The sequence below is a fragment of the Marmota flaviventris genome, chromosome 9 (genome assembly GCF_047511675.1).
Source record: "Marmota flaviventris isolate mMarFla1 chromosome 9, mMarFla1.hap1, whole genome shotgun sequence".
NCBI classification, from domain to species: domain Eukaryota; kingdom Metazoa; phylum Chordata; class Mammalia; order Rodentia; family Sciuridae; genus Marmota; species Marmota flaviventris.
In genome coordinates this window covers 82,089,745-82,098,187 of record NC_092506.1, presented here as the reverse complement: position 1 = coordinate 82,098,187, position 8,443 = coordinate 82,089,745, and the positions used below count along the sequence as shown (strand labels likewise).

General features: G+C 42.3%; 1 long non-coding RNA gene across 3 annotated transcripts in view; it reads left to right on the top strand.

Moving 5' to 3' along the window:
* The first annotated feature begins 67 nt into the window (after nucleotides 1-67).
* LOC114105030 (uncharacterized) overlaps nucleotides 68-8,443 on the top strand; it is a 132,366-nt gene continuing 123,990 nt past the window's right edge. For 2 of the 3 annotated variants that reach the window (XR_011708594.1, XR_003584933.2), the window contains exon 1: nucleotides 68-488. This is a non-coding gene — a long non-coding RNA (uncharacterized lncRNA). The remainder of the gene's footprint in view (nucleotides 489-8,443) is intronic. The other variant, XR_011708595.1, reaches the window with a different exon arrangement.

Sequence of the window (8,443 nt, the reverse complement as noted above, 5' to 3'; positions counted from 1 at the left end):
CCGCCCCCTTTCTGCCCCCTCCTTTGCGTCCGAGAAGATGGCTGCAGAGGCTCAGTGGAAGCACCCCAACCTAGAGAGGCTGGTCACCTGCCGCCACTGCCTGGGTCTAGCATACCAGGGGAATGCGCACGGCGAAGAGTGGAAGGTCTGAACCGGCTGGCCTAGTCCGAGGGGCTGGAACGGGCTGGTCGCCTAGGCGTGATGCTTAGAAGCCTTCTGATCAAACGCGACCCACGGGGCCCCAGGGATGCAGAAGGGCGGCGTGAGATGCTCTTGGAGCTCTGGCTCTCTGGATCGGGTGAGCAGACTCCTCCTGAAACCAGAGGAAGATCAGTCTCCCCTTCCTCACTAACACCCAAGTTAAGGAATCCTGTTAAAGGAAGTTGCTAACCTAGGCTGACAGTACAGCCCAGCAGTGGTTTACTTAGTGCAAGCGCGAGAAACCAAACCGACGCTAAGAAAGAGCAGCCAGCATCGTTGGCTGACAGGTTAGTCTTTTTACTCCTCTGAATACCTAGGTGCCCTGGGGAGTTAGGCACTGGGTTACTACAATGCTAAACAAGAGCAGGGTCCCTGCAGCCGTGTAGACCCCAGCCTAATGGAAAAGATTGTCGCTAACCAAAGAAGCGTGCTATTAAAAAAATAATAATAATTTGAAAACGAACAGGAACTGTGGGAATCTGACCCTTATAAGGGTTCAAGATATAGTCTGGGAAAGTTTGCCTGAAAAAATGGCACCTGAGTTGGGACCTGAAGGTTGATATGTTCTAGAGAAGAGGAAAACAGCACATAAGGGGTCTTCCTGAAGAAGGAAGCATGATTTGTTGGAGGAATTTAAGGAAGATTGTTGTGGATAGAGCAAAGAACTGGGCAGAGATTAGAGGAAATGGAGCTAGGAGACAGAGATCATATCACTCAGTAGGCTTGGGCCTTCACGTTTTATTAAATAGTTCTTACGCTTATTGTTATGGTTTGGATCTGAAACGCTCCCTGAAAAGCTTGAGGAAGGTGTTGGAAGCAGGGTCTGCAACACCATTTCAGAAGTGGGGCTTTTAGGCAATGATTAGGGCTCTGACTTCATCAGCAGATTAATACATTTGCTAGATTAATCGATTGATTGATAGCTGAATGGTCTACTGGGTAGTAATTATAGACAAATGGGACATGGCCATATCTGTCCTGGACCCTTTCTCTCTCTTTATCTCTCTCCCTCCCCTTCTCCCTCACCCCTCCCCCTTTCCCCCCTCCCTTTCCCCCTGCCTGAGCAGAGCAGCTCTCTTCTGCTATGCCCTTCCACCAAAATGTTCTGCCTCACTCAGGCCCAGAGCAATGGAGTTGAAGGACCATGGACTGAACCTTTGAAACCATGAACCAAAATAATCTTTTTCTCCTCTGAATTGTTCTTCTCAGGTACTTTGGTCACTGTGGGGAAAAGCTGAGTAAAACACTTATCATTGCCACTGCATTCTTATATCTCTCTTCTACTTTATTATGCTTTTTTTTTTAAAGTGCTGGTGATGACTCATGAAATTATTTCTATGACCCATTCATGGTTCATGATGTGCAGTTTGGAAGGAATATTATAAATCATGTGGAGGATTTTGATCTTTTCAATGATGGTTATACAATCACATTTGCTTTCTTAGCAGAGACTAGTAGATTAGAGTGATCCAGAATGAATGAAAAAACAATTACAATAATCCAGATGAGAGATGGTAACTTGCACTAGGGTGCTGATGATAAAGATAGAGCCAGAGATAGTGCCAGCTTCCTCTACTGACATCTTATTATTTAATCTTACTGCTTGGGAAGCTGAGGACCAAAGTGTGTTGACGCTTGCCTGATGAGATAAATGTTGAGTCCTGAATAAATTTACAGTAGGTCTCTGATTCCCAAGTATGGCCTTTCCTTTAAGTCTAATCTGGAGGTTGAGAACATTCTTTGAAATTTAACAAATTTGTTACAAATTCCAGGGCCTGGAAATGTTGACTAGACTTAGTCCCTGAAATGAAACCTAAATTTGTATATTAGTTTAAGAAAAAAGACACATTTACTGTGTTGTCACAGAAAAGGCTAAAGTTAGCGCCCCTTTGATTTGGAGTGATGACCCTGGGTATCTGGTAGTAGTATCTCGGTGGAGTCATCTCATCCTTATAGGCCTCAGTCAGATTCCTCTCATGGAAGTGATGCCTCTCCTGCAATGCTTGAAGGCTTATAGGTTTTACAGTATCAATCCTACAGAACTGTATAAAACAATTCAACAACTAGGAGTTAATAGCTCTCTTCTCTATGCTCTTTGACTGTGAGTCTATTGTGGTACTTATCATGTTAAGACAATAATGATTCCGATGTCTGTCTTTTCCACTAGATGTATACTCATAAGGGCAAGGCAGTGTCCCTTAATCTCTGGATCACAGAAGCTGCCACAAAGTCCCAAATAATAGAGGTCAAATACATGATTATATTGTACTTTAACTAACAGATACATTATAACACTATAATTTTGGCCCATATGACTGAAGTATCTGTGGGACTTTAATTCACTATTTCTCAAAAATTTCTTGATTCCTGCCTCCTTATGATAAGCATAAGAATCTCTGTCCCTTCCTGCCACTCTCTATGGCAGATTTGAGTTTCTCCAGTCCCCATCAGTGGCTGAACACATATACACAGAACATGTGCCCATCCCACTAATGAGTTTGCCTAGTTTATCTTCTAGCTTATAGTACAAGACAAAGAGATTCTTTTTGTGCACTTGCCTCCCAAGGATAAAATTATATTACAATTTTTAACTTACTTTTGCAAATTACAAATATCCTAACCCCCAATATCTGGAACAAACTATGCAGGTGGACACCTTGATCTAATTAAAATATCTCCTGGCTGCTCATTCCAGGGGACCTTGTCCTTAGCAGCATCTTCATGTGTGATACACATAATGACCATCATAAAGTCACTGCTGTCTCTCTGTTTGGTCACCTAGAGTCCCTTTTCTTTTCCAATGATTCTTCCCACAAGGGAGGAGGTTTCAAACAGATCCTCTTAGGTCTCTACACTCACGCCCAATCAATCCTTTGTTAATAGCCTTCAACAAAGGCCTAAAGAGGAAAAGTCATGGCTTATGTGTAATAAAATGAGTTGGGTGTGCACTTCTGTGGTTTGGTTGGTTCTAAACACTTCTTCCCTCCTGCCCCAACATGACACCACATAGATGAAGCCATCCTCATCTCTCCTGCCTGGGTTTTATCCCATGATGCCTTCTGCTCCACTCTCCAGCTGGGATGACTTTCTAACATAAATCTGCCATATTATGCTTACACCTGCAGTCACTCTTCTTTGACTTGGGATGAGGCTAGTCCTCTCTGGCTGACCTCAAGACCACTGAGATATGCCCCTCCTTCTGTTGGGCCTCATCTCTTCCCACCTTGTCCCAAACCCTAAGCAGCATTCAACTTCCTGCAGTTCCACAAACATGCAGTACTCTCTTGCCTTTGAGCTTTTGCATCATAAACTACTCCCCTTGGCCTTTCCTGACAAGCATACCCTCACATCACACCCCTCCTGCCCTATGTTCCGTTAAGAGCCCCTTCTAATTGTACCTATCTAGCCCAGTATTTTCCCTGTATCATAATGATTATCTTCTCCTTTGGCGTAAATACTATGCCTCTATCAAGGCATGCTGCAGTAGAGAAAGAGAGAAAAGAATCCTTCCTCTGTGAAACTTCATTTCTTCATTGCTCTAGTTGATTCATTCATTTTCAAAATGTTTTTTAAATGTCTACTAAGAGCCAGCAACTGTGCTCAATGTTGGGTCTTCAAGGGCAGCAAAGCTTAACCTGGCTCCTGTTCTCATGGCACTCATGCCAGCACATCTCAGTTCACAGAAGTTCCATGATCCTCTGCAAGCTGCTCTGCCTTGGACCAGAGAAGTGCAATAGCAATGCAGGGGGACCTTCTCACAGCTGGCAAAGATTATATAACATTGACTTAATAATGTATTTAGCTCCATTCCACAGCAAGATTGATACACATCTTGGTCTCACAGAACTCGAGGTGTGGCAGAAAAGATAGACAAGCAATTGCAATACAGTGTGAGAAATGCTTTGATAAGAGAACACCAGGAAATAAAGTGATCCTGTTATGCTGCAGAGAAGGATCACCCTAGGCTAATCTGGGGAGGATCAGATCAGGAAAGACAATGGGAATCGTGGGAAATGATAATTGTGAGACATGTTGGAACATAGCTTGTAAACTAGAATAATAATTTCTTAGGCCCCTGGGGCCATGTCTTTGACTCTTCTTTCAGTGGAGACTCTGGCATTCATAAGGAATTCACAAACAATGAGGAAGTTAGCCCAATTTGGCTGAGGAGGAGAGGTGAGGAAGCTGAGTAGTAGTGCTTATTTGGATTAAAATTCCTGATATATTTTCCTAATAATGACCAAATCTAAGACCCTCTGTGGTTCACCCCACAGGTGAAAGGCAGAATGTGGTTTACTGAGCCAAGAAGGTTCTCAATGTCTGAGCAACAGGAGGTTGAATCATGCTTTCCTGAAATTGACAGCAGAGCTGTCTTCATTCTAGCAAAATTGGACCTTAGATGATGTTTAAAAGTAATATACTAGTTGTTGTTTTATGAGTACAGAGATTCAGATTTGTAAGATGAAAAAGTTCTTGAGATATGTTTCACAATAATGTAAATGTATTTAACACTTAAAAATAATAAAGATGGTGAATTTATGTTAAATACTTTTTACCACACTTAGAATGGATGAAAAAAAAAGAGAAATATTAGACAATTTCAGATCTCATGGAAGATGCACACATGTACACATACACACACATCAACCCCCACCCCATAAGCCTTCAGTGAAGGACTGGCCTACAGACAACTGAGCCCATCTCTGATGTACAATTAACATTTTAAAAGGTAAATAATATTAAATTTGTTGCAGTTTGGAAACGGTTATAAATTTGCTAAGACAAACTCTCAGGAGGACTTCCTTTCACTGGCATCACCAATGTGCTTGTTCATTTTCCCCCAAAGTATAAAATGAGGTGGAGGTTCTGATGCAGAAAGATGACCCAAATTGCCACCTTCTCCAGATGTGGCTGAACTGCCTGGCTGGACTGTCCTGCCTAATACCTGTTAATATTATGCAGTATTTTTGAAGAAAGCAGTCTGCTCAGTAGGTGAAAGAGGCCCAGCCTCTGCCCCATCTTTAAAGCAGAAGATTTCCCCTCTCAGTGCTGATGGGGATAGAGGAGAAAACTGTTCATTCAACAAATATTGAGTGAACTCTTTTGGACCAGGCTTGGTGCTAATTATTATGGATTCAGAGTGAATAAAACATGGTTTTAGGCCCCTTGGAATCCACAAGATAAGCTTTCTACCAGGTCATTTCTATTTTCAACACAGAACTATAAACATTTATTTCAGAAACCTATAAGCCTAAGTATCTGTTTTGTTCTAATTATGAGTTTAAAACAATTGCTGTTTTATTTTTATCTCTAAAATAAAAAGGAAAACATTCAGTCCTATCTCTAAATCTGTATGTGTCTATCTTATTCTGCACATGATAACAAGGGCAGAAGGTATTCATTAAGAACCATATCTGCAGCATGTGGCTATGAGCAGAGAACTGTAAAAGCATAGACAAATGGGAAAAAAAGCATATTTCTGGGTATTAGAAGGTATTGGTTTAAGTATGACCTCGGCCACTTACAAGCTTTTTAAGCTCTCCAGATAGATAACCAGTGTGAAGCACCTGACTTACAGCAAAACTCAATAAATGCTAGTTCTTTCTTCCCCTCTATAAGTAGATCACTAGACTTTTATTTAAGGTTGGGGGGGAGGCAACAATGAAAAACTGGAACTTTATAAGCTAAGTATAACCATAAAGGTTACACTCAGTTTGCAAAATGGCTGGCTGAGGGATTTAATCTGGTGATTCAATTGCAAATCAAGAGAGAATTTTTATGGCATAGGATCTTTCTAATACAACCCCTTGAGACCAAAAGATTTTTGATCCATTGACTTTAGCCAAGTTTCAGGCAGTTTTCCAATGTGCTAGTGCTAGGATTGCCATGGGCAGAAGGTACTCATTAAGAACCATATCTGCAGCATGTGGCTATGAGCAGGAAGCATCAGAGACAGACATTCTCTACTAAGGCAAGCAACCTTAACTTCTACAAGGGTTCAAGCAACTAAAATTTGAGGAGAAATAAAACACATTGGCAGAACTTAAGAAACAAATTACCTCACAAACATGAGAGCATTCTAGAATGAGGGAAGAGGAAAGAAAGTCCCAGGTGTTGATAATAGACCCGGAAGGTTCATAGTTTGTAAGTGCCCTCCTCTGATTTTTCCAAGAAGGCTACAGTGAGAAAAATGGAAAAGAACAGAAAGAACCCTGACATTGGCCTTGTCTGCTGAAGTATCCACTGATCCCCTAGGCTTGCTATGTGGTTTCCCTGGTCCTAACTTTGGCAACCAGTGGGGACTAGATGGCCTGGGTATTGTTGCTTATGTCTACATGAAGATGTCATCACTTGGTTCTGTGTACCCCTCATCCCTCCCCACAAGAGCTCTGCCTACATTTCCATGAGAGCTATACTATGTATTTAATTCTTGGGTCTCACGACCCAAACATGTAGCATGAACCAGACAGAGTCCCTTGCAGCGAGTTCTCAATTTCTGCTATTAAAATCACTGGAACTGAGGATGTAGCCTCGAGGTAGAGTGCTTGCTTTGCATGCATTAGGCCCTGGGTTCAATCCCTAGCACCACAAAAAAAAAAAAAAAAAGTAAGTCACTGGGCATTTGAGGCCTTTGTCTTTGGATTATTACTCTGCTCTGCATGTACCCTGGACCCAACAATGAGGGCATCTGTTCCACATCTAATATTAGCAACAAACACAAGTCACGTCATCTTGTATAAAGAGAATATTGAAGGAGAAACATTTAGTCACTTGCAGAGTCATGGCAGCATTAAACAAGGAGCTCTGTCAAATGCTGGGGCTGTTATGCAGGGGAGGGGAAGCTATAGGAGAGGGAGAAGATTGAATAATATAAACCTTCCTTTCTTTCCTTCTATTTTGCTATCCCAGGAAATTGTAACATATCTGCCTAACTCCTATAATGTCTGGCATCAGGTGAGACAGAGAAGTCCACTGTGACCCTAGGGCACACAGAGGACTTAGATGGTATAGAGGAAACAGCCATATTTGGGCCTGTGTATGTGGAAGATTTGCCTTTGGCCAAGAGTATACCAAAATAACAAATCCAGAGAAAGTCACTGGAATTAAAAACCTTTGGTTACATGACTCAGAAGACATGATACTCAGGTATCTTACCTTTTCTACCAATACCAAAGGTAAAGCAAGATCACTAAGCTTAGTTGCCATAACTCAAGGAACTTTTCCAACCCAAATGGGCAGTTTGGAATACCAGGCATGCCTCAGAGGTCCATAGTCTGCTCTGACCTCAGGAAATGTTTTATTTGGCCAGTAAAGCTGTTATGTTTTTTAATTAACTGCCAACATTGAAAAACATGAAGGGTCTTCATAAAATTCCAGATTTCCAGCTTCTCTTTAAAATGTAGAATGACCCTGCCTCCCACCCATGCCCCCAAGAGTCCTTAGCTTTATGATCTGGCATGAACGATCGTCTAGACAGCAGCATTCACTCAGATAACTTCCCTGAGCCTACTGGGAACATGAATTTTCTACCAGGGGTCAAGGGCTTGACATAAAAGGTTAGGGAGAGATCTCCCATCAGGTTTTCTCCAACAGCTTCTGGGTACCATGAACCATGAACCATGGGTAGGAGAGGAAGAAGCAAGGAGAAGGACATCATTTCCAGGGAAACACAAATTTCCTTCACAGAAAAGACAAGTCCCTTCAGCACGGTAAATTGAGTGAGAGACACAAAGCCAACCAACACAGCCTGGATGCTGAGAACTGCAACAAAGAGAAGCAGAAATGCTGGACAAAAAGCCTTGTCATGCATCCTGTTGGCTGGAAAGAAGACTGGGGAATGTTGGGGGTGGGTCGGGAAGAATGTGTCCTCCTTGTGTTCCTTCCTATTTCTACTTTCTTTGGGCCTTAAAAGAAGCAAAACAAACCAGAACTCTCACTGGCAGTTGCTGAAATAAATAAACTCCCATGCACCCCTGCAGCCTAACTCCTCCCAGCCAAATGCTCCATGGGTGGCTCTCAGCCTTGACTGCACATTAGTGTCACCCAGGGACCTTTTAAGCTTTTGTGCTCCAGCCAATTAAAATGGAATTTCTGGGGCAGGGCAAGATTGAGGAGCCCAGGCATTGTCTCCAAGCCAAGGCTGAGAACCAATGTTAGAAGTGCTTCTCAAATTTAAACTTACTCATGACTCACCTGGGAATCTAGTCTAAAAGGCAGATTCTGAGCTTTTTCATTCCAACAT